The sequence below is a fragment of the Littorina saxatilis genome, linkage group LG1 (genome assembly GCF_037325665.1).
Source record: "Littorina saxatilis isolate snail1 linkage group LG1, US_GU_Lsax_2.0, whole genome shotgun sequence".
NCBI lineage: Eukaryota > Metazoa > Mollusca > Gastropoda > Littorinimorpha > Littorinidae > Littorina > Littorina saxatilis.
Window position 1 is genome coordinate 65,882,351 of NC_090245.1, and position 27,500 is coordinate 65,909,850.

At 41.5% G+C, this 27,500-nt stretch overlaps 1 protein-coding gene across 1 annotated transcript in view; it reads right to left on the reverse strand.

Moving 5' to 3' along the window:
- Positions 1–27,500, reverse strand: part of LOC138976672 (zwei Ig domain protein zig-8-like) — a gene marked incomplete in the record, with an annotated part of 297,407 nt that overhangs the window by 57,617 nt on the left and 212,290 nt on the right. Inside the window, 1 exon segment of the mRNA XM_070349551.1 lies at positions 25,145–25,277.

A 27,500-nucleotide genomic window follows, 5' to 3' on the forward strand; every position in this document is an offset into this window, starting at 1 on the left:
GTAAGAGTAACACTCTTTGCTCTGACTCCGAACACTAACCGGCCTTGACCACCCGCTTGGGACCTTCTGACCGCTTTGGTCAATCTCTCTATCTCTCCCTGGTCATTGCCACATAAACTGGACCATTGAAAACACGACTGGGGGCAATGATGCTGGTGATTGTGTCAAAGTAAAAGATGAGAGGAATGTTTGATACAAAGTAATACAACCGAAGGAGCCGGTACACGAATTGACAGAGTAAAATCAAGAATAAACAGATTAGAAACCGCTCTGCCAGAGACCGTGCGATGAGAGATCATAGTGTGTGTGCGCACAAAGAGATGGTCAAGAAAATATGGGTATTATTGAAAGTGCACAAGCAAAAAAGGGGAAAAAAGAAAGAGAGAGAGAGAGAGAGAGAGAGAGAGAGAGAGAGAGAGAGAGAGAGAGAGAGAGAGAGAGAGAGAGAGAGAGAGAGAGAGAGAGAGAGAGAGAGAGAGAGAGAGAGAGAGAGAGAGAGAGAGAGAGAGAGAGAGAGAACGTAACTTAAATTTATTGAACAAGGATGAAGATCTAAGATTTGGCTCTTTAAACCAAAGAGGCACTATAACGAAAATAGGCAATCATTTCTTGGAATGGAACGAACACCTCTCCGTCATTGCAAGGCATCCTCGCCATCTCTGACACTGGACAAACACCCCTGACCACCCGTGGGACCTCTGACCAGTGGTTAGTCTCTGTATATCTCTCCCTGGTCATTGACAGATACACTGGACCATTGGCCGCTGGACGAGGTTGAGAGGCAGAGCCACCGTGTGGGTTGGTGGTAGTGCCAACAATTTGTCGTGATTGATTGCATCTTGTTTGGTCCGAGCAACCTTGGGATAGTACAACAGAAGGCCAGCAAGTATTTTGGATTTACCAGTAGCCTTACAGCAAAGACAGATCTAGGTAGCGTAGGACCTTTAGCAAAACTTCCAGAACAAAATTCCCCTGAACTTTAAGTAGCACAAGACATAAAACTAAACAACCAAAACAAACACCAACGTTAATTTATGAGCTACTTAATAGACATCAAGCAAAATACGCTGGAGGTGGATGAGCGGCTAGGGATTTCTCGACCGGTGTTATCGGTAGCTGGCACGGCGGGAATGGCTGGGCAACGAAAATCGCCGCTGGCGTGCTAAAGTTTTTTTTTCTTCTTATTTTTGTTAAATTCCATGACTTTCCATGACTTGAATTGAAATTCCATGACTTTCCAGGCCTGGAAAATTAAAAATCAAATTCCATGACTTTCCAGGTTTTCCATGACCTGTACGAACCCTGGATTTGTCTAATGGTCCAAGGATGCGATGACCGGTCTCATTGGCGGGGGCTGTGATCAGAGACTGGAGTGTCCTTTATGACCCGTGAGTACTATCAAGAATCCTCAAGAATACTCTAATGCTAGGTTAAACGTGAATATCTTTTGTACTGGGGTACTATCTTGTGCAATCAGCGGCTGCTATTTTCCATACGATCACGAAGCAGGCTTGGTTGGAAAACGATTTGCATGCCGGTCGGGATGGGAAGAAAGAAATACGGTCTCTTGACAGTGATGCAAAAACAATTGAACAAGACACGAATATGCCAGAGGAGGAGGAGGAGGAGGAGGAAGAGGAGGAAGAGGAGGAGGAAGAGGAGGAGGAGGAAGAGGAGGAGGAAGAGGAGGAGGAGGAGGAAGAAGAGGAAGAAGAGGAAGAAGAGGAAGAAGAGGAAGAAGAAGAGGAAGAAGAAGAAGAAGAAGAAGAAGAAGAAGAAGAAGAAGAAGAGGAAGAAGAGGAAGAAGAAGAAGAAGAAGAAGAAGAAGAAGAGGAAGAAGAGGAAGAAGAGGAAGAGGAAGAAGAAGAAGAAGAAGAAGAAAGAAGAAGAAGAAGAAGAAGAAGAAGAAGAAGAAGAAGAAGAAGAAGAAGAAGAAGAAGAAGAAGAAGAAGAAGAAGAAGAAGAAGAAGTGTTTGGTGTTTAACGTCGTTTTCAACCACGAAGGTTATATCGCGACGGGAGCAGCAGCAACAACAACAACAACAACAACAACAACAACAACAACAACAACAACAACAACAACAACAACAACAACAACAACAACAACAACAACAACAACTACAAATGATGGAGAAAACATGAAGCATTTGAATCAAGATGTGCGTTGTGTTGTCAAGCTAATAACTGCAGTCTAGTTCTCAGCAGCAAAAGAGGGAGTCGCATTTTCAAAAATATATATTTCGAAGGCAAGCTGCATTCAGCAAATGCTACCGGCACGGTGGCCTAGTGGTAAGGCGTCCGCCCCGTGATCGGGAGGTCGTGGGTTCGAACCCCGGCCGGGTCATACCTAAGACTTTAAAATTGGCAATCTAGTGGCTGCTCCGCCTGGCGTCTGGCATTATGGGGTTAGTGCTAGGACTGGTTGGTCCGGTGTCAGAATAATGTGACAGGGTGAGACATGAAGCCTGTGCTGCGACTTCTGTCTTGTGAGTGGCGCATGTTATATGTCAAAGCAGCACCGCCCTGATATGGCCCTTTGTGGTCGGCTGGGCGTTAAACAAGCAAACAAACAAACAAAATTCAGCAAATGATCTGCAAAAATGAAACTACTGCCCTCAGTACATTGTCTGAACAGACATTTCCTGACGTAAAACTTGTTCATCAATGGTTACTTTCCGATGCATGATCATGCAGATGAACACACATTTTATAATTTGTCTTCTAAACGGACATAGCTTCCAAGGAGAGATAGTATCAACACTTTCAGATAGTTGCACATCTTGAACAAAGACTGCCTGAGCAGAAAAACGAAGAAAGGTTGCAACTTGTGTATATGATGCTTCATATCTTAAAGGTACGCTCCTTCCCGTTAAAATCGGGTCGGCTCACCATCTTAGATCTGGCCAGGATGTTACATCGAATAAGACCATATGTCACACGCTTTCCTTCTTTGCCACTACTAAAGCAAACGTGTGCAAGATTGTATGTTACACGCATTGGAGCATGTGCAAGAACGGATTCAAACTCGAAATCGTCCCTCCAAAAGCCCCAAAATGCACACACGACTTTTATTTCTCCTGCTGTTATCGTTTCTTCTCTTTATAAATTCTTCAACGCTGAGAATACTGAAAACGGCATCCCAGACGACAGTACAGTTTCCATACGCGAATTTAGCTGCACTTGGAAAGTGGCTCGCTCAGGAGGCCTGTTAGTCTGAAACTGGAAGGACAGAGTTCTGAACATAGATGACAAAGATCCCGGAAAGAACAAACATTTCGCGGATGCAGACACAGAAAGACGTCATGAAGAATGCGATGCTTCAAAAGATACAGACTGTGACGATGACTGTGACGTCATTCACATATACCGAGACGTCATTCATAGTTGTTCGGTCATTTCTGTCAAAAAGTAGATCTCTCGACAATGGCTGCTCCTGTGTTTAGGTTTGTCAAGCTTGAGTACGCAAAACGTGTTTGTTCTCTCCTCTGTTGAAGCTGTGAGACATAAATGCTATTCCGACTTGGTCGTGTGACAGAGTTTTCTTCTACACTCGATTAGCTGATGTCTAACTCAGCCTCACGGCTTCGTTAGGCAATCAACGTAATCTCGTGTGGAAGAAAACGTCTGTCACACGACCAAGTCTGAATAGCAGGTACTATCCACTTGGTCATATACCAAAAATCAAAACCTGACTGCTTGCTGTGGTGAATTGTTCACGAATTCGTCTTTTTTAAAAGCCCCCAGTCTTTTTCGGAATAAATTCGTCAGAAACTTCCAACAGTGCACAGAGAGCACAACAAATATGAATGGAGGGTTGGTCTTATTCTACATAAAATCCTCGCCAGATGTCATATAGTGAATCGCACAGTTTTTCAGGAGTGTGCATTTTAAGGACATAATTATGCTGTATAAAAAAAATGTATGCTCTGGGAAGGTTGCGAATTGTGCATATGATGCTTCATATTCTAAAATGTAGCATTACAAATAGTAAGAAAATGTAAGCATTCCTTTTGGGAATATTGTCATCCTGTTAATCGAGCAGTCTGTGTATTCTTTCTTGCTCCCTCGAGCTCAGACCGACTTTTTGTGATTTTACAGGCTTCTTGTTAGTTCATTTGATGGGGAAAGGGAGGGTGGGGGGTTGCATGTGGTAAGGAGGGGCGGGGGAGGGGGGGGGGGGGGGGTAAGGGTGGTGATGGCAGGGATCGAAGTACGAGTATATTCGACTGTATTAATTTTTTTAAAGTTTAAATATAAATCATTTCAATGGACTATACCGTCGTTGTTATTGGTATTGCTGTAAGCAGCAAACACAGCACCAAGGAGAGCGACACAAGTAGGTTCCTGTTCCTCAAAAGATACTGACGTCGAACAGAGAAATGCCCGGACGAAATGAAATGTTTGTGGCACTACAATTGTGTGTCTACATTTGTAGGCATGATTCTTCTTCTTCTTGTCGTTCGCTGTTAGATCGTCAGTCTGGACTGCAGTGCGAGTAGGCATGATTCAAGCCAGATGTTCTTCAAGCCTACGCCATCTGCCTTCCGAAATGAGTGAATAACGTAAAAACAATCGCCAGCCAGCTTTTCATTTCGTGAGAACACCAACACTCACATTTCAAATCAGACACTGTCATGCAACCCGGCTGAAACAACAGGTAATTTTGTTTTGTTTTATTAACATTCATATCCTCATTGTTTCAGACCTTCAAAACTGCACACAGCTTTCAGACCCAGTGCACTAGGGCCGGTTAATGTGTTTTCTCCTCTTACGTGTTATTTGCTTCAAAATGAGTTTTTGTCTATCTGCTAAGGAGCTTTAAATCTTGTGCCGTTATATTTTCGTTAAATAGTAATTATGCTAACGTGTTTACGTCTTTCGTGATAAAGGCTACAAGAGATAATGCCTCGTAAAATGGTAACAGTCTTCGTGCTAAGTACACACACGGGTAATAAAACAAACATAAAATGACGAACAGAAATCCAATTTTCGAGACGAAAAATCGCAGTTAGTAAAGTAAATGGCCAGACAATTAATGTCGGCTACCATCGCAATAGACAAATTATGTTTGAACACGAAAAAGCCTGAGGTCGCCGACCACTACAAAACCAACATCTCGGCAAACAGTCCAAACATCGGAAAAAAACAGAAGAGAAACATTAAAAGACAATTGCGGTTCTAAATGTCTGCCCGCACGCGCAGTTGTATTTTCCGATCGGGTATTTTGAGTGCCGCCTTAATGTGCTCCTTATTTACATTAAGTCAAGTTTTGACTAAATGTTTTAACATAGACGGGGGGAATCGAGACGAGGGTGGTGGTGTATGTGTATGTATGTATGCATGTGTGTGTGTGTGTGTGTGTGTGTGTGTGTGTGTGTGTGTGTGTGTGTGTGTGTGTGTGTGTGTGTGTGTCTAGAGCGATTCAGAGAACACTATTGGATCAATCTTCATGAAATTTCAGATGAGAGTTCGTGGGTAAAATATCCCCAGACGGTTTTTTTCTCATTTTTTCGATTAATGTCCTTGATGACGTCATATCCGGCTTTTTGTGAAAGTTGAGGCAGCACTGTCACGCCCTCATTTTTTAACCAAATTGGTTGAAATTTTGGTGAAGCAATCTTCGACGAAGCCCGGACTATGGTATTGCATTTCAGCTTGGAGGCTTAAAAACTAGTTAATTAGTTTGCTAATTAAAGTTGTCATTAAAATCATATTTTCACTAACAGATTTAAAAATTATTGCATCGTATTCCTCAATTTCTCCTGAATTCAAAAATATATACATATATCATGTTTACTCTAAACATGTGCTCAGAATGACAGAAAATAAGTTAAGTAAGTACTGCGTTTCCACGCTACCCTGAGACGAGCGTGACCCGTCTCTATTTTGGGGTGTGGTTAGTCGAGACTATCTTAAATATAGTCTCGGTGATGACTGTTTATCTGTTACTTTAAATGCCGACAGCTTGACTAAATGTTTTTATATCGCGTCACGCGACTTTTTTAATTTTTTTTTTTACCTCAACAGTATTGTTCCTGATGACACTTTTTAAGAACAAAAAATGCAACTAGATGAAGGGGAGAAATGAAAAAAAGGTTTTAGAGTCGGCGGGAAAAAATAGGGTCGGTCGGGTTACCCTAAACCAACATTTTTTTTTTCTTAAATAAGAGTGCACCAGCACAACAGAAGAAGAATGCTCTTATTCAACGCTAAAGCCTGGCCGGATCTGCAATATTCACGATCGCACACACGGAAATAAAGTATCTTTAAACAGACCAATAAACACGAACTAGAAAACACTCTCCAGTGAAGAGGGAGGACTTGGAGGCGTAGCAAAGCATTCTGGGTATTCATCAGCCCGTCTGCTCACGGTTGCTGTCTTCTAATCAAGTCCTCACAGGGGGGAACCCATTAAGTGTCATTAGGAGGGGGGCCATTTTCAACAGCCTCGCTCCCGGTGTGAGTGAGCTCGAGGTTTAAATCGAAAGCCGTCAAGCGTTCAAAGTGGAGATGATTCCAGACGGAGGGTACGTGCCAGATGATGTGTGTTTAAATCTTCAAATTCTTCAGGCTTCTTTTTATTAAATAACAAGTTTTTATAAGATAAGAACACCTTTCTCTGCAGTTTTGGGTGGGCGTGAGGTTGAGTACAGGAGGAGTCTGCGGCTCTGCAGTGTTGATGCATTTGTATATATACAGGTTTCGAGAGAGAGAGAGAGAGAGAGAGAGAGAGAGAGAGAGAGAGAGAGAGAGAGAGAGAGAGAGAGAGAGAGAGAGTGAGAGAGAGAGAGAGCGGAGATTTTGTTTGTTTGTTTGTTTGCTTAACGCCCAGCCGACCACGAAGGGCCATATCAGGGCGGTGCTGCTTTGACATATAACGTGCGCCACACACAAGACAGAAATCGCAGCACAGGCTTCATGTCTCACCCAGTCCCATTATTCTGACACCGGACCAACCAGTCCTAGCACTAACCCCATAATGCCAGACGCCAGGCGGAGCAGCCACTAGCTTGCCAATCTTAAAGTCTTAGGTATGACCCGGCCAGGGTTCGAACCCACGACCTCCCGATCACGGGGCGGACGCCTTACTATCCTTGGCACAAAGGGTCAAAAATCCAAAAAATAAGCCCTCAAAAAAATAAGGCCTTATTTTTGAAAATATGCCCATATTTTTGAAAATATGCCCATATTTTTGAAAATAAGCCCTTATTTCTAAAATAAGCCCTTATTTTCCATGATTAAGGCCTTAAATCTTTAAGCCCTTAACAAAATATGGGCATAACAAAATAAGCCCTTATTTTAAAAATAAGGCCTTACGAGAAATAAGGCCTTATTTCTGTAAGGCCTTAATAGAAATAAGGGCATACAAAAATAAGGGCATAAAAAAATAAGGGCTTAAAAAAATAAGGCCTTATTTTTTTGACCAATCATGAAGCTGAATAGAAATTGGCTGCGCCGCACATGCGCAGAGATCTCATAACATACATGGCGAATGGGTTCAGTGATCGTGATGAACTTTTGAGAAGAATTTGTGCTGAATTTGGAAATTGCGAGAGAATTGGGGTTTCCGATGAAAGCATTGTTTACATGAAATGACTGTTTCCTTTATATCAGTGTAACATCTTGATCGCTTTCGAATGTCCGGATGCGCAGTAGCGATGCGCAGAAAAATAAGGGCTTATTTTTTTTAAGGGCTTATTTTTTTATGTCCTTATTTTTTTATGCCCTTATTTTTTTAAGGTCATAACAGAAATAAGGCCTTATTTCAGTAAGGCCTTAACAGAAATAAGGCCTTATTTCATTATGCCCTTATTTCCTTATGGCTGTAGAAATAAGGGCTTATTTTCAAAAATATGGGCATATTTTCAAAAATATGGGCATATTTTCAAAAATAAGGCCTTATTTTTTTAGGGGCTTATTTTTGGGATTTTTGACCTTTTGTGCCAAGGATACTCTCTCCGCTCTCTCCTTACCACTAGGCCAACCGTGCCGGTAGAGAGCGGAGAGAGAGAGAGAGCAGAAAGACTCGAAGAGAGAAAGAGGGAGAGAGATAGTGTGTGTGTGTGTGTGTGTGTGTGTGTGTGTGTGTGTGTGTGTGTGTGTGTGTGTGTGTGTGTGAGCGTATGTGTGTGTGTGTGTGTTTGCGCGTGCGTGTGTGTGTGTGTGTGTGTGTGTGTGTGTGAGTGTGGGGGTAGACGTGGATGTAGCGATAAAGCTAAACTTGGGCTCTCCTAGGGGGATGAAGATTTGTGTATCACGAAGAAGACCGAAAAATGCCGATGACAGCCGAATGTCAAAACACGGCACGAGCCAACTAAACAACCACCAGCGCACGCTTAAACTATCCACAACCTGAATTACTTGTTCTGTGCTTATGATGTATGGCCGTCTTTGTTTCCATTTTTCAGTTTGTGTAAGTCAAGAAAGAAAGAATGAAAGAAAGAAAGACGGAAAGAAAGAAAGACGTAAAGAAAGAAAGAAAGAAAGACGGAAAGAAAGAAAGAAAGAAAGAAAGAGAGAAAGAGCGAAAGAAAGAACGAAGGAAAGAAGGAAAGAAAGAAAAAAAGGAAGAAAGAAAAGAAAGAAAGAACGAAAGAAAGAAAGAAAGAAAAAAAAAGAACAGAAAAAAGAGATATTTTACTTTCTCCAAATAAGGCTAAATGGTTTTGTGTCTGATTAAACTGGTGAAGGTGTTAGATCTGCGCTATTAAATCATCAACTTTGTCAGCACAAACGGTAAGCTCGATAATAAAGATAGTTTTATGCTGTGCGATGTGAATGCATCCTCGCATAAATATTCCATCGCCAACAAATCGAAGCAAAAGGCAAGCAAACAAAAGCAAAACAACAAAAACAAAACAACAAAAACAAGCAAAGCAAAGCAAAACAAAATCCAAATGAAAGGAAAAAAACAGCACACGTTATTTTGTCCACAGGCTCACTAAATATTTTGCTCAAAGCACAATCTAAATCGTAGCAAATTGTTTAATTTAGCACAGAAAGCTAACTTCCTGCATGTGCCATACAGTTCTGTGAGACCGTGAGAGTTGAATTCCAACTGCCCGCCTTGAATCAGAATCAGAATCAGAATCAGAATCAGAATCAGAATTTATTGTCATTAAAGCACAGAGCCTATTGACACATACAAGATACATAAGTACAGGAAAAACAGCAATATAACATAACATACATGTAATACACAACCAAGTGGAACAGAAGGAACCCATTAAGTGTCATTGTTTAATAACAAAATCAAATCACAACCGACCAAACCGCCGGTGTAACACGAGAAAATTACTCCCACGAGATTTTTACTCCGGAGTAAACATTTCGTACGAAAAACTTACTCCCTTTACGAAAATAGCACTCCCCCATTGCACGAAAAAATTACTCCCCAAGACAGGTGAGTTCCGAGTAAACATTTCGTACAAAAATGTTACTCCCCTGACGAATAAATAACGAATAAATTACTTCACCCCAACACGAGCAATTTAACTTCCCATGCCAGGTGTACGAAATTTGTACTCCCTTGTCCCCTGGTAGTCTTGGTGGTGGAAGGCGTGGAAGGAGGGTAGCGCGACATTCGTGTGCGCGAGATCACTTATTGGCATTATCCCTTCGCCCGCATCCCATTTTTGCGTACGAGATTTTTACTGGAAGTTAAAAAAAAATGGGGAGTAAAAATTTCGTGGAGGGAGTAATTTTTTCGTGCCTTGGGGAGTTCTTTTCTCGTACGAAAAGTGTACTCGGAGTAAGAATTTCGTACGAAATATTTACTCCGGAGTAAATTTTTCGTGGAGTAAAAATTTCGTGTTACACCGGTGCTCGCTTACATTCACATGTCTTGCTTGATTGCACATCTCAATGCGCATTAATTGCTACTGTCGCGCATTTACTCTCAAGGGAGAGCGGGGGCCGCAGGAAACCCGACAGCTTTCACCAAGACACATGCGTCGCCGAGACAGAGCGTCCATTTTGTCACGTGACTGTCAAGGGAACTAACCCCAGGTGGCCCACAGACGATGCGTCAGTTGACGTCACGAGTCGATCCCTGATCGCAGCAGGTCATTAGTTGTCTGTGTTCGTAGACATGTTCTGCGTATTCCGAACAACGAAGCTTCTGTCTTGCTAGTGCCTGTCTGGCTGTCTGGCTACCTGTCTGACCTGTCAAACCTGTCTGGTTTGTCAATGTCTCGATTAATTAAAAGGGTCAGGTAAGACTGCACTGAGTCCCCGAGGGAGCCGATTTCAATTATTTCCCGCAGCGACTTCAATGACTCCTTGTCACGAGCTAGGAAGAAAGCCAAGTGCTTTACTTTGGGAACACTTTACGATTTTTTGTTTTTGTTTTCTACTGAACGAATTAAAGAAGAAGAAGAAGAATATTCACAACTGCAATAAAAGTTTCATGCAAAATGTGAACATCACAGTTCATACCTCAACACCTAAAATTAAAAATCACTCAGAATAACAACCACATCGTCTTCAAAAGCATCCGCTGACGTAGAAATATTATTACACGGTTAATGTTGCTTCTAATCTTACATACAAGTCGCGTAAGGCGAAAATACAACATTTAGTCAAGTAGCTGTCGAACTCACAGAATGAAACTGAACGCAACGCAACGCAGCAAGACCGTATACTCGTAGCATCGTCACTCCACCGCCCGTGGCAAAGGCAGTGCCAGTGGAATTGACAAGAAGAGCGGGGTATTCGTTGCGCTGAGAAGGATAGCACGCTTTTCTGTACCTCTCTTCGTTTTAACTTTCTGAGCGTGTTTTTAATCCAAACATATCATATCTATATGTTTTTGGAATCAGGAACCGACAAGGAATAAGATGAAAGTGTTTTTAAATTGATTTCGAAAAAACAATTTTGATAATAATTTTTATATATTTAATTTCCAGAGCTTGTTGTTAATCCAAATATAACATATTTATATGTTTTTGGAATCAGCAAATGATGGAGAATAAGATGAACGTAAATTTGGATCGTTTTATAAAAAAATTGTTTTTTTTACAATTTTCAGATTTTTAATGACCAAAGTCATTAATTAATTTTTAAGCCACCAAGCTGAAATGCAATACCAAAGTCCGGGCTTCGTCGAAGATTACTTGACCAAAATGTCAACCAATTTGGTTGAAAAATGAGAGCGTGACAGTGCCGCCTCAACTTTCACGAAAAGCCGGATATGACGTCATCAAAGACATTTATCAAAAAAATGAAAAAAATATCTGAGGATATCATACCCAGGAACTCTCATGTCAAATTTCATAAAGATCGGTCCAGTAGTTTAGTCTGAATCGCTCTACACACACACACAGACAGACACACAGACACACATACACCACGACCCTCGTCTCGATTCCCCCCTCTACGTTAAAACATTTAGTCAAAACTTGACTAAATGTAATAACATGAGACTAATGACATACGCGATATTCCGACTGCAAGAAAGAGTTATCTTTCTTCAAAACATATGTATTATCATAACATCATATCATGTGCATTTGAAGTAAGGGCGATCACTCACACATCTTCTTTCAAGATCTTTTCCGATGTTGTTATATGGCAGATGTTTTTCTCATCTCTTAGTCTGCCATCACGAGTTAGCCAGAAAGTGTAGCCTGCACCGTCGTACTTACTCATTCAGCATTTGTCAGTGAAAAATGGAAACCAAGTTATGGAAACGATTATTCTTCATCAGCACAACAAGGTACGAAAGGCTGTCTATGTGACTCCCACGATAATAATATGAATGAGTCTAGACTGTTTGACATTATACGACAAATGCAAGCAAATGTGTTTTAAACAGATGCCGCGAATCGAATTAAGCGTTGGTGCGATTGGACATGCAGTGTCTTGAGATTCTGACTTGTCTTAACAATCTGCGCTGAAGATATATTTAAAGGCACTCTGACTTTAACCTTTATGCCTCGATCGGTATGTAGTTAACTTCTTGATACCAAAAGCTACCTGATTTTGAGTTATTGTTTTTAAGGTTAATTACTTGTCAGAGAATTTCGTAAACCTAGCCTTCAGGGTTTCAATCCTTGTACAAACAGAAACGTTTAAAAGAAACGTTGAGAATATAACTCATACATAGCTATAATACAACAGAAATGTTAATAGTAAACCGACAGGTCAGTCAGTGGGACCCATCTTGAGATAATAAAAAAAAAGCTTCACTGTGCTAAGTTTGTTTCTGTTCATTTCATTGTTATTTATCCTTCCACATCGCGGACCTCTTTGGGATTTCTTCGTGATACAAATCGTGAGGCAACTAGCTATCCCCCCCCCCCCCCCCGAATTGATGATGATGATGATGATGATGATGATGATGATGATGATGATGATGATGATGATGGTGATCATGATGATGATGATGGCGACGACGACGATGATGATGATGATGACGATGACGACGAGAAAGAGAAGACGATGAAAGAGGTGAACAAAAAGATCCAAGTGAAAAAGGAATCAAACCGAAGAAAGAGAAAGACAAGACACATAAACGACAAAAAAGAGCAACAATATATCATACATGACTAAAAAAAAAACCAACCCAAGAAACAGTGACAGCTTTCAGGAAAACCCGCAGAAATGTGCACAACCCTCTTTCAAGTTTAGCGCTGAAACCGCCAGTAGACGAAAGAGAACATATGTTGAACATTAATCTTAATTTAAGAAATACAGACATGTGATCACAACAAAATAACTCACCCAGCCATCTTCGTTTGCAATCCATTTCACGATATGTTAACTCTTGAATCTTTTTGCCTAAGGTACACATATTCCCCAAAGGAGCCATCGCTGTGCAGCAATCTCTCTCGTTTTTTTGTTCTCTAAATATTATTCATGTCCTGCAGGTTATTCCGTCTTCACCCAAAGACTACTAAGAAGTACTCTCTGCTTGGAACATACTAACACACTTGCTGCAGCAATGTTTTCGTCTACTTTCTTCGATTAGAAACCCCCAATGGTCCGTTCCGCCTTCGAACCAAAAAATACACAAATCTGAACTTAACACTTTAAAATGTAAACAGGATTACGTAAACGACTCACCCTATCCGTTAAGAAACTTCCAGAGCATTTGATGTATATAATTATGTGGTCAATTCGTTTCAAGAGTTCTTCACTCCTCCCTCCTTTAGCCACATGAACACATAATCTCCAAAGAAGCCTCTCGAATTTAAGCCGTTTCTCTTAGTTCCTTATAAAAGCATCGTTGGTATACACAATGGTTTATTGATCAATCTGTATTTAATGTGTCCTGAATCATTTATACAGCAAAGCAGCACAAGAAGTTGAAACTTCTACAAGTGATCTTATTGACAAGTACCAACAGCGATCCTTAGTGTTCTCCTGCTTGTTCTGCCTTCCATCAAAGACTACTCTCTCTGCTGAGATCACACCAACACATGTTGATACAGCAATGAAGTTTTATCCACTTTTTTCTAACAATAATCTTCCCTCTTTGGCTAAGGACTACGTACAATCTGCTTGGTCACACCGACACAATTAAAACTGAGATGATGTCCCATCCCATTTTTTTCTATCAAAAATTTTCCAAGGTTCGGTTTGCCTTCGACCAAAATGTACGCACATTCTACCTCATAATTATTACGGCAATGATGTCCTATTAACTTTCTTCTAATAAAAATCACAGGTCCGTTCCGCCATTGACCGAAGACGACTACTTTCTGCTAAGATCAGCCCAACACAACTGATACAAGCACCAACATAGTAGTCCCTCGCTGGTCAGTATAGCTCAGGACTAATGAAGCTAGGTCAAGCTGGACCGTTCATTAAGACCATGCGTTCTTTAATGACCACAAGACAGATGTCAGCCTTGTGCACACACGTGTTTCGTTTACAGTGGCCTTCATTAGCAAACATACGGCTAATTGCGCGTCACCTTTGACCTGTTAAAACAAGTTAGGGTGGATGTAAGGAGTATGTTATTTTGGGATATGCAAGAGCTTTGATTCACGTGATGTTTTGTGACAGATCAAAGCAAAATTGAGATTAAAAGCATCTGTGATGTTTTAGGATACTACTTTTAGAGTTATAAATTGCGTAAGAGTACTTTGTATACAGATTTGGTCGGGTGAATGGCTGCCGATATATCTATGGTAATAATCTTACAACATTAACGATAAAGACTTTGTTTTATCAAAATCATCATAATCATAATCATCATCGTCGTCGTCGTCGTCCTCGTCGTCCTCCTCCTCCTCCTCCTCCTCCTCCTCCTCCTCCTCCTCATCCTTATTAGCTTATCCACTCGCGGTAATCCAATCAAGAGCTGTCGCTCATAACAGGGGCATGCATCATTCATTCTGGGTGACTAGTGAGGCATCCCGCTGCCCTCTCGGGCTGACCAACTTTGCGCTGAGGAGGGTCCATTCCGTGTACGGCTTGCTTGCTTGTTCGGTGTTTTAGAGTAGATGATTCGATTTTATTTCAAAGAAGGATCTTCTTTTTGTCGCTTCGTTCTTCGTAATTTTGGTTGTTTGTCAAGTTATGTTCATTTGTTGAGTTGTTTATTTTCCCTGTCTTTCGTTCTCTGTTGTTTTTGTTTCTTCTTCCATTCTTTTGTTCATTTCTTCCGGTTTGTCTGCTCGCTCTTTCTTCTTTCAGTTCTTTTTCAGACGGAATGCGACATTTTAAATAACGCACCATCACCAACCCCGCAGAAAACAAAGATGAATAACCTCGGAGCCTTACACAAGAATTGAAATGCCGAAAACCCCCTCGCAGGTCCTTTGATTTTAATTAATCCACTGTTCAAGTAAACATTCGCATTTTGTCTTCGAATACCGAAAACACAGCGCACTCCTAAATGGTCACACATTAACCTTGCCTTCATATAACCTTACATCAAGACTGACCACTGCAACGCCGCACAATTCCTGGTGCAGACAACATGATGAAGAATTTTCTACCCCCCCCCCCCCCCCTCGCTCTTGTCTTCGCCGTGTCTCTCCAACTCTTTCTCTCTATGCTATGCTAACTTGATTTTTCTGTCCCCAGAACTAGTGTCAGTATTTGGGACATGACGTGGTCATATGCTCGATCTCCCTCGCTGTCTTAACCTCCCCCTCCCCCCCCCTCCCCGTCTCCCTGTTGTTCTTCACAAACTCATGGAACACGGTCACAAAGTAACAAACCAACTGTTCAAATCCAGACCACCTCGAAATTGATCGGCTACGCTATATAGTGGCCTGAATTCCCCCTCTCCCTTACTCCCCCCTCCTCTCTCTCTCGATCCAACCTCCGCCCCACCGTCACGAAGAGTGCGTGCACCACTGTCACAAAATAACCAACCAACCATTGAGATCCAGATCACATCCCTATCGGTCACACAAGTGGCCTGAATTTGCTTTCATGATCCGGTCTAGACGATTTTACTACCACTGGGAGACTCCTGCAAGAGCGGGGAAGGCCACTGCCACTGAAATAAAGTTAGTGCCTCGAATTTCCCCTTGTTTGCTGCGGTAACGGTGCCAACAAAAAAGAAGAAAACGAAGGAGAAAAAATAGAAAGAGAGAATGTTTTGTTAAAGAGTTGTAGATGTTTGTAAAACACGAGAGTAATATAGAGCTCCACACAAACACTAGTTCTACCGTCGGTAACTATAAAGGTTGACCTACTTTCGGAGAAAATAATCCTGTCAGTTTAACTCAAATGGAAACGAAGCCGATCAAACACTACTAAGAACAGAGGACAATGTGCAAGCGGGTTAGATACACTGTCACAAAAAGAGGGCGCTCTCCTGTCATTTTAAACTTATTTTCATTAATCAAATTTACCAGCACTCGTTACGACAAAGCCTGCTCTTAACAAATTTTATACCAAAAGCTATGATATTCAGATTACAACAACAACAACAACAACAACAACAACAACAACAACAACAACAACAACAACAACAAGAGCAACAACACAATTAACAACCATAATAAAGAACACACAACAAATCGTACAGATAAAAAGACATTCACAAACAGAGGTACTCATATAAGCTTTATCATAAGAGGCTGAAAGTTAAACCAAACCCGATGTTTTCCTCCAACACACACACCTAAAAGCACAACACTTTGACCGTGATGACATCCAAAGCGGACAGAAAGCAGACACACACCCAGGAAAGACATAACATCTCGCATTAACACCCCGCAAACATCGCAAGTGGGGAAGAGGAACCAGACTGGTATTCCCATTAAAGACAGACATAACTTCCCCCCACAAACAGCGCAAGTGGGGTAGAAGAACCAGACTGGTATACCCATTAAAGTCTTTCTTCATGACCGATTCAGGACGGGCCCCAGACCTTAACGAGAGTGACAACGACCTTGGGGGGCATTTTCGGAATGTTCGACGAAATGCTGGACCGATCTGTTCACGTGTCATCGTCTGTTACCATCAAACCAAGGACATGGCCCTCAACTGAGGTATAATGGTACCCTTATCATTGATCGTAGAAGAGCTATCGTCTGCTCCCGTGCCCTCCAGAGAAAGACAGTGGAAGAAATAAAGTTGAGGTGACATTCTACCCTTCAAATACTTGCGTTAACATCGTCGCCAGAATTCACACAAAAACGACAAAATTCAATCCTAAAAATTGATCGTAGGAGCGCTCTCGTTTGCCTCTCTCTCTGCCCTTTGATCAAATTCCCCAAAGAAAGACAAGATCTATTTTTCTTTATTTTATTTTTACTTTCAGGGTCTCGCCTACCTGAAGATCTCAGCTCAAAAAGTATGCAATATACAAGAAACTGGGTACACAACCGTAAGCAAAGTAACCGGTTAAGTTTAATTTTTGTGTGATAAACAAAACATTCATTATTTTCAGATTTTTTATTTTACTTCAGAGATTTGATCATGTAGAGTCCCAAAAAGCTGCAAATGTAAAAATCAGTAAATGTTTACTGAGAGTTTTCATCATGGAAGGTGTATTGTTCACCTCATACCCGCTTTTTTTTTACCAAATATTGCCTGGAATTATCAAGCAGGAAAGTCTCCCCCATCCCTTAGAAACGGCACTGTTCGCCGGCTTCCCTACCCCGATCATCACCCAATCCTCACCCCCAACCCCTCCACGAACTCCCACAAGAAAAATGTTCATTCAAAATGAACAGCGTCGATGCAATGTCCACCAAAGATTTATTTTGGGAAGTGTTAAAGGTTAGGGTCAAAAGTTAATGAATTGCATGTTGTGCTGGATATATAAATTGTTTATTTCAGTCAATGCTTGATTCATAAGTACATTTTTCAGCATGGTGCATCTACAGGAGGGTGCTCCAACAATGATGCATAGTGCCAACATTTAGCGCAAACTTTTCACAACAGTGCATTATTACCACAAAGCGCATACAGCGATTATATAGTAGCAAGTTGCACTAAACATTTGAACAAAATGCATTTTGTTCAAATGTTAACAGCACAGCACCAAGTTTTGCATAAGTCAGCACTGACCATTCACAAAAGTGCATAACAGCTGTGACAATTTTACAAAAGTGCATTGACCATTTCAGGCAGATGGCTAACATGCAGATTTCGCTTTTGTCTGTCTTTCTTTGAAAAGTAGGCATGTTCAAGATCGATGAAGTCATGAGCAATTGGGTTAGATGACAGAAAAGATTCAAAAACGTCAGATTCAGTTAGATGACAGAAAAGATTCAAAAACGTCAGATTCAGTGTTTTGGGCACTGTTGAACAGGAACATTCTCTCCTGTTCAACAAATGTGGGTTCAATTCAAAAGCAACATTGTCACAGATAGGCTAGTGTTACATTTCTGTAAAGTTTCAAAAACATCTTCCATGTTTTGGTTACTGTTGAACAGAGGCATATTTTCCTGTTCAAAAAAGTCTGACACAAATTGTCGTAGTTGTGGGTTAAGGTTCGATCTATACTGTCCTTCAAACGAGTCGTAGAACCGTCATTGTCACAGATAGAGTTACATTTCTGTTTTACATTCAAACGAGTCGTACAATTAGTAGTACATTTGCGTTTGGTTGTTTTTTCTTTTAGATTCCTGTCACTCATACTAGCAGTATTGATTGAGGTACATAAATCTGTTGATGTACAGGGATGACTTGTTTGTAATGAATCCTTGTTTCCTCCACATTGAGTTTGCATTGCAGTTGGACAGAAATGAACAGGTGTTAATTGATAAACACATTGATAATGGCTTTTGAGAAAATCAATCAATTCTGCAAAGGAATTAACTTGATGACATCAAAACTGCAGCGCCATTTGAAGAATGGTTACCATTTCTGTTTCTTTGATGGGAATCAAACAAATAGTAAAAACATTGACTATCCAAGTTACCATGAATGGCAATAGTTGACTCCTGAAAAGTAGCAAGGATATAATTTGAGACGATAAACGCCTGATGCAATCCCTCCTCAAGGTCAGTCAACTCAAAACCTTCATCATTCGCAACATCAGTAGGCAACACAGCGGGATTCGTATGTCCAGAAATCATGTCGAAAAAATATTACATTTCAAAAGCATGTCCAACCACAGTTGTTGGCAAGTGTTCGTGTCCGAAGTAGCCTTCAGTGTGTGTATATGTATTCATGTGACAGAGAACGTGACCTCATTGTTCAATCCTCTCTCTCTCTTCTTTCTCATTCGAACGCACACACGCAAGAACGTAGCCTACGCACGCATGCACGCGCACGCACACACACACACACACACACACACACACCCCGCTGACGCACACGGCAAACCACGCACACACACACTGACTGTTGGCAAGCATCTCTTTTTGTTTTCTTTACCTTTGTTTATTGTGTTTTCGATATTTGTGTTTATTTTTTGCTTGACTTATCTGTTTTATTTTAATGTTTGCTATCCACATCGTGTGATAAATGTTTCTTCTCAGTCTCCGAGTCAGTTTAGTTTCTGCACGCCGCTTTGGTACTCCTTGTTTTTCTAACTGGTGTATTGTGCGCGACTGATTTGCGGATTTATTTTTATTCCTTTCATATGCAGTTGAAGTGTTGTGGGTGTTATTGTCTGTATATGCTATGTTGCGTCTGTGTATGCCTACAAGAATTTTGGGTGTAATGTGCCTGTGGTCTGCTCGCAGTCGAGCACAGAAAACATGGCGGCGCCCTGTGGCAAATTCGTGGAAAGTTTTCCCGACCGCAGATACCAGCGTCGTCCGCGACGCTGGAACAAACACACACCATCCAGGAAGAAAAATAACTTCCGGTATCATTTTCGCACCTTCTCTCGCTCTCTCACCACCTGTACCCTACCTGTGCCTCTCATCCACCTTTTCGCCTGACACTTATGTACCTGTGTTTTCTTGTTTCTGCACTGTATGTTTCTCGATCTCGAGAACAATGTTGTCTCAGGTAGTCCAGATTGCGTGAGTTTTACGCCCTCACGGCGAACCCAGTTTGCTTGCTCGAGGCGTTCCGAGAAAACTGCAGTAAAACGTTCAGGCTTTTGACCGGAAAGTACACAAACTTGTACTATAAAGCTGAGCGCCGTTAACCGAAAAACACACAAACGTGTCGGGGGAATTCTAATGCCTTTCTGTTGTTGCTCTTTCTTGTAAAAGCCGAGGGTTAAATTTCACACAGAAGGTAAAGGTTTTGAGACACCATTTTCGGAAACCCAGTAAAGTTGGGTTTCTTAACCTTTAGAACGCACCGATAATACGAAACTGCGTTGTTATGACTGCCCGTGAGTATGAATTGTTTGGATGACACACAATAACCACTTTGCTTCAAGGCCAGAGGTATTTTCCCGTTTTTTTCTTATGGAAAAGGACAACAACCTGATATTTTCTTAGCTTTATCAATTTACCATTATTGCCTCGCTTGTGTCTTCCTTGCAAGCAGCTGAACATTTTGTGAAATAAGTTTTCTGTATAATAAGAGGTTTTTTTTCTGTGCACTTAAAAGGCCGCTGGGTCGAAATATCTGTGAACGTAACGTTTAGTTTTGTCAATGATTAAACGTTCCAACAACATACCGTACCGTTCTTGTTTCTTTATTTTGAATTCAGTTTGGAACATTGGCAGTCTATTTTGTTGATCATATCAATTGATCTCTTTTTGATGTTTCGCTTATGGATTGCGTACACATGTGGCATAAAAATACCAACACTGTGTTTGTATAAAAGGGTGTTTAAATTTTTATATTCATGAATGTACTGCTGCAAGTGAATCCTCACACACATCAAGCACACACCCACTCACACACACACTGATTATCACCACTCACACACACACTACTCACACAAACACTGATTATCAAGAAGACACATACATGCAACCACACTGGAAGACCATAAAACCGAATTGGGCGTTCAAAAAGCCATAAAAGGCTATAATTTAATTACAAAATATCTTTGATAAAACAAGAGATAAAACAATTTCAAACAAAAAAGCAACGTTATTCATGCATGATCTGACGTTGGCATTCAAATTACCATTTTCAGGAGGTACCAATTGTCTTTGAGGTAACAAAGAAAATTAGGTTAGTCACTCACACAGAATTCTTTACATTCTTTCAGTCGATGTAAGATACCCGACGAGGTCCAATCCAAAAATTAGTTTAAGTAAGATTTTGACACTAGTCGTAATGTTTTCTTTATTGGTGAGCTTGAACGAATAAATCAAGTTCACAACAAATTCTTCACATTCTTTCAGTAGCTGAGAGATAAGCAAATCGTTATAATTCAGATCAATTTACGCTAATGGTAGGAAATGCCTTACCAAATTAACAATGTTCTGCAGATTACACAAGCACGCGTAAGCCCAAAGGTCAAGAAAAAGCGGCACGATTTGTTGATAAGCTGCACAATTTACAACGAAAAGAAAGCGGAAGCGGAACGTTCGGTGATAGTCGCAATGTTAACGATGGAACATAAGTTAGGCACAACACGACGAGTTTGTAATCTATTGGGGAACAACAGTGCACACATAACTCTCTCTCTCTCTCTCTCTCTCTCTCTCTCTCTCTCTCTCTCTCTCTCTCTCTCTCTCTCTCTCTCTCTCTCTCTCTCTCTCTCTCTCTCTCTCAATATCTCTCTCTCTCTCTCTCAATATCTCTCTCTCTCTCTCTCAGTCTCTCTCTCTCAGTCTCTCTCTCAGTCTCTCTCTCTCAGTCTCTCTCTCTCTCAGTCTCTCTCTCTTTCTCTCAGTCTCTCTCTCAGTCTCTCTCTCTCTCTCTCAGTCTCTCTCTTTCAGTCTCTCTCTCTCTTTCTCTCAGTCTCTCTCTCAGTCTCTCTCTCACTCTCTTTCTCTCCTTCCGAGTGGTCCCCTTCTGAGACACAGAGCGAGAAAGAGAGATTAATAGGAGAAGAGAGAGAGAGAGAGAGAGAGAGAGAGAGAGAGAGAGAGAGAGAGAGAGAGAGAGAGAGAGAAACTCTTTTCTGGTCGTTCTGCCCTTGTTACGTAACTAAATGGAGAAGAAAACCCTAGAGTGGGAAAATTACGATATCACCAGTTGACGATAGTCGTAATATCTACAAGGAAAAGGAGGGAAGAAACAGCCAGGTTGGTGATAGTCGTAATATTTACAGTGGCGGCTGAGTAAACCTCAATCACCCGGATATGATAGGCATGGCGCCGAAATGATGTGCGAGGGTGGGGAATTATAAATCTTCTCTTATCCCGTGGTGGTTGTACAGTGTTTACATCACGTAAATTAGTACAGCACTTTGCTTTTAGCATAGGTTTCTTATTCTTGTTCTTCGTTCATGGACTGAAACTCCCACGGTTTTGTTACGTGTATGACCGTTTTTACCCCGCAAACTGGGAAGCCATACGCCGCTTTCGATTTATTGCATGCTTGGTATTTTCATGTTCCTATAACCCAAAGAACTCTGACATAAATTACAAGATCTTTTGCATGCGCACTTGATTTTTTGTTTGCGTGTACAAAGAAGGGGGATATAAGGCACTAGCAGGTCTGCACATATTATAAGTTGACCTGGGAGATCGGACAAATTTACACCCTTAACCAACCAGACGCGGCTGGGATTCGAACCCACGACCTTCCATCTTATCCACTAGGCCACTGCACCCGTCTAGGATAGGTTTGACTACAGCTTAGCTTACATCTGGATATTTTTAACGTAAATTCCATCATGTTTTCATCAAACAAATTGTTCCTTTTGCTCTGATTAAAATAATCAATAGAATCCAAAATATCAATTGAAATCTCATGATATGAGTAAAACAGTTGACATAATTATTTTTTTTGCGATTTTTTGTTGTTGTTGCACAAGCTGCAAAATATGTGTGCAGTTGACATTGCAAAAGCATTCCAGGAAATAATAAGATGGTTACATCTTGGCTCCTCTGGCCTAAATCTCATCAGGATTACATTTTCTCTGCTTCCCGTGGGACATGCAACAAGTTTCACCAGCCAGCTCCGCCCTTGGAGGTGGTATTTGCTGTGTATGTGAAACACGTGCACCATACCATGCAAACGGTGCTGTGCATCCTCCTGTTTGTTGTTGGTACACCTTGGTAGAAGCAACATATGCTGCTTGGTGGGGAAGTGGGAGCAAAGATCTTGTAGGCTACAAGATCTTTGGTGGGACAGAGGGTGGGATGGGGCTAGGGAGAGGTAGTGGGAGAGGGTTTGGAGGGGGGGGGGGCGGTGGTTGTGATTGCGGTGGATATGTGTCGGTTATGTTTGATTTCGTTTTTGTAAGAGAGAGAGAGAGAGAGAGAGAGAGAGAGAGAGAGAGAGAGAGCAAGAGAGGGTGTGTGTGTGTGTGTGTGTGTGTGTGTGTGTGTGTGTGTGTGTGTGTGTGTGTGTGTGTCAGTGTGCCTGTGTGTGTGTGTGTGTGTGTGTGTGTGTGTGTGTGTGTGTGAGTGTGCCTGTGTGTGTGTCTGTGTTTTAATTGAGACGACTGTCATGCGGACGACTACGTTAACTGTTTGAAATGGATTGTTTTCCAGAAAAAAAATCTCTGCTTTCTAAGTGTTATTTAGAATAAATAAAGTTTAAATTTGTGTGAGTGCGCTCAGCTCGCTCTCTCGTGCAGTCGGTCCCTTCTGCGGGATGGGTTACACCTTGGAGTAGCGTGTTCGGCGGATGGGTCGGGCTGCACGTGAGAGGGGTCCTGTATCGTGTGGCAGTTGTGTGTGTAGGGCCTATTGAGTAAAATATTCCTACGCCTGGATATGTGATTGTTAGCTTTTGTATTCAGTGTAGTCAGTCAGCTTTTGTACACCGGCGCAGCAGCAGCAAAGTTTTTTGCCACCCTCCACCTTCCCCTTCTTCCACCTGAGGCTGGTTGTCAAACTTCGTTTTTATTCGTAAATGCAATTATTAGAGAACATTTCTTATGCTTGCGTTAAATGATTACTGGCCTTGTTATGTGTATATAATATTATGTATTTGTATTGTATGTGTTTTTACTTGATCTCATGGTTTATCTTTCATCAACCGAACGATTGTGAAGAATAAGTGTGAATGACCTGGGAATAACACTGTTTGTTTAATGACATATCATAGATACTCTGACACCACTTTACAAGCAAGAATTAATGGAATGACCCGACTTGCAATGACTTGTTGATATACAACACATGGGTTATCTCGTGCCGGCTAAACGAATGCGAAGAAGTTGTGTGAACCATAATAATTTGTGGATAATTATCACTTGAAACCTGCAACATTTTAAGCATCGGCGTAAATCACACGAATAAGACTGATTAGTATGCTAGGCCGTTATTGGGAGTTTTCTTGCTAGAATTTACTCAAACTCGTCAAACGGTGTGTTTTTTGTTCGATACATGTGATACTGATTATAATGTTAACGCTTGATGCATACACTCTGAACGTCTTTCTGACCAAACATATGATGTTACCTTTATGCACTAGAAGCAAGCTGCATGTCGTTAATCAACAAGTTCATGGAAGAGAATTCCCGATTCCTATTCGTATCAATAATCTGTGTCTCTTTATACAAAACCAGCAGTCCAGAAGTATCAGCTGTCAGCACCTGAAGCAAGCTGCCTTGAAAAAGCACATACAAGAACATTCATGATTGTTTTTTTGTATTAGGCCAAAAAAAAAAAAGGTCTGTTTACGGTAACATAGGGTGAAAAAATAGGGTCGGTAGGTCGGCTTTTTTTTTTTTTTTCCATTTTGTTTTCTTTTCTCCCCTCTCTATGATGTTTCACAGTTCATTTCTTCTCATCAATCCCTGTTTTTGCCCAACATAACTATAAACAGTACTTTGAGCTAACCTCCCTTCTGTCGTCTGCTGTTTGAGCGCAAACAGCTCTATTTTGGATGCGGTTTTTTTTTTTCAGACGATCCAAAAAAAAAGATTAGGGTCGGGCCTAAAAACTAGGGTCGGTCGGGTTACCGTAAACAGACCTATTTATTTTTGTTTGCCTTAGTACTTATTGTATTACGACTCTTTATAAACAACTGGTATTCCAGTCTAAGAAGCAGTCCTGAGTGTGTGGTTTGGCAAACTGATAATGAATTAAAGTACGAGAATGCTATTTTCGAAAGTGTGTTTGAAATCATAAGATATGACTTTGTCGATATCAGCATCAAAGCCACAAGGATAATAACACCACAAAAGGTAGAAGTACACCAAATACCTGTCACAAGGGGGGTGAGGGTGGGGGTGGGGTGGAACATAATTGAAGGAGGTTGTACTGACGGTACGGACGATACAAAATTAAAACGATAAAACTTACGTTTTTTAAAGGAAAAGTGTAAGTAGGGTGTGTGGGACGGTTGGACGGGGTGGGGTGGGGGGTTGGGTGGGTGGGGGGGGAGTTAGCGGGGGGGGGGGGAGAGAACGAGAGAGAGACAGACAGACAGACAGATAGAGACAGACAGACAGACCAAAAGACAGTAAGACAGATAGACATGATGAAAGACAGACAGCCATACAAGCACATTTTCACATTCGGTAAGAGATAGAGGGAGATAGAGGGGAGGGAGAGGGACCAAGACTTAGACAGAGAAAGAAACAGGCAGACAGGCTGCTAGAAAAACACACATACAGGTACAGGACGCCAAAACGAAGTCAGTTTTGGTAAAACACGTACATTTATCACACGGACACACAGACAACCACCCCACCCCCTTCCCCACACACACCGTATTAAAAATAAAATCGAAAACTCACCATTTCACAATGCCCCAGCGTGGTAATTCAGCATGAGCTTATCCTTGAGCATAGTATCCAAGAGTCCACTCCTTTATTCCACTATCACACCCGGTGTCCACTCAGTTTTGTTCCATTTGAAATCAGACCCAACCTGCACACATCAACAAAGTAACAAAACAGTCATCAATTTATTTTAAAGCAGGGCGAAATAATAAACACGAATTGCACAACTCGTACACACGTTCAGTTTCATTCGCAAACTAATTGCTTAATTAATCCACGATGGTGTCAGTTTCATAGCTGCAACACCTGCGACCGAATTTACCACTTCGAAAAAGGAGTTTACGGAAAACGTTCTATGTATGACAACTAATTCCTTCCATTTCACAATGCTTACTTTTGAAATGTTCAAGTTGACCTTTCCCGTAGCTGTTAATGAACAGAATGGAAGGATGAAGTTCGTTTTGGGCAACGTAATCACAGTCTCGTACGATATTGTATCAATATTGCTCAATGCCAGATAACCCGCAATACTGCACAGCCGGTGTGTTGAACACAAACACAAATGTGTTGGCTAATATCGCTCTACTAAAGAATGAGTCATTCAAAGTAAAGTCGCTTCTCTTGAAACTCTTCCGTTAGAGGTAACGTTACAGGGTAACAGCAGTACCTGTCTGATTTGTTAAATCATTGTACCCGCTGAGAAAGAGATAGAGAGAGAAAGGGGGAGGAGAGAGAGAGAGAGAGAGAGAGAGAGAGAGAGAGAGAGAGAGAGAGAGAGAGAGAGAGAGAGAGAGAGAGAGAGAGTAGGGGAGAAAGAGTGAGGGAGAGAGAGAGAAAGAGACAGAAAGAGAGAGAGAGAGTAGGGGAGAAAGAGAAAGAGAGAGAGAGAGAGAGAGAGAGAGAGGGGAGATGGGAGAGAGAGAGCTAGAGAGAGAGAGAGACAGAGAGGGAGAGAGAGAGAAAGAGAGAGAGAGAGAGGGGGAGATGGGAGAGAGAGAGCTAGAGAGCTAGAGAAAGAGAGAGAGAGAGAGAGAGAGAGAGAAAGAGAGAGAGAGAGAGAGAGAAAGAGAGAGAGAGAGAGAGAGAGAGAGAGAGAGAGAGAGAGAGAGAGAGAGAGAGAGAGCATGCGCGCGCGTGTGTGTGTATGAGTGTGTGTGTATTCGACCGGCCCCCGGATATGTGGGGTTTTGCATATTGTATTGGTACCAAAGCAATTACGAGTTGTTACAAAGAAGTGAAATTAGCGCGTACACACAAATTCTCTCTCTTGATCTGTCTGTCTGTCTGTCTGTCTGTCTGTCTGTCTGTCTGTCTGTATGTCTGTATGTCTGTATGTCTGTCTGTCTGTCTGTCTCTCTTTCTCTCTCTTTATCAGTCTCTTTATCTCTCTCTCTCTCTCTATCTCTCTCTCTTTTTCTCTCTCTCTTTATCAGTCTCATTATCTCTCTCTCTCTCTCTCTCTCTCTCTCTCTCTCTCTGTCTCTCTCTCTCTCTCTCTCTTTCTTTCTTTATCTCATTATATGCCCCTAAAGATAAGCCCCACTGTGTCGGACCAACACGATAATCTGGACGCTGTCAAGTGTAGCAATTATGAGCTACTTTTCGCGCGCATGGGTACGTCCACACAATCCATCATCCACGATTGTATAGACGTGTGGCCAACAAACACATTGAGGTACCCAAACCGTATAGTGGCAGGCATCTGCTGAAATTTGATCCTCTTCATAAAGGCTCCGAAAAAAAGCATTTGTCAACGGGCCCGCCTGAATGAACCAGGTAATCATAAAATGAAAACCTCCGCTTACACCCGACGCCTAAAGTTACGCTACCACGTTACGTGAAATGTAATCAACATTTGGTCGGAACTATTTGCGTTATGCTAAGCACAAAGAAAGTCACTTGTCTAAAGCTTGCAAATTCTTGAGAGAAAACTATTTCACAGGAATAGGTGACAATCTACCAGAAGTCGCATTTATTGTCTGAGTATTGCTTTTCGTTACGCATATAAAGGTCTTCAAATTGTGTGTAAGAAATTTGATCCTCCAACTTGCCGCTACTCGAGTTGTATGCTGGGATTGGGATGGAATTTAGCGAAGGGGGTAAGCTTGACAAGTCAGTGTTTGGTGCTTAAGTGTCATACGACCAGTCTGTGTAGGACAAGAATACACACTTGTTTAAGGTGGAAACGAACTAGAAATAGTTCAGTCAAGATGTTGTGTCTACGTCGTCGTGTTCGTCTTCTGATTCCTGCTTGCAAAATTTTATACGGAGAATTTTTCTCCTGAAACGGACTGGGTTGTTTCTGTCCGAAAAACACATTGTTTTCCTTACACCGCTTACTTATTTTTCCAGAGACGCATGACGGAGGTTT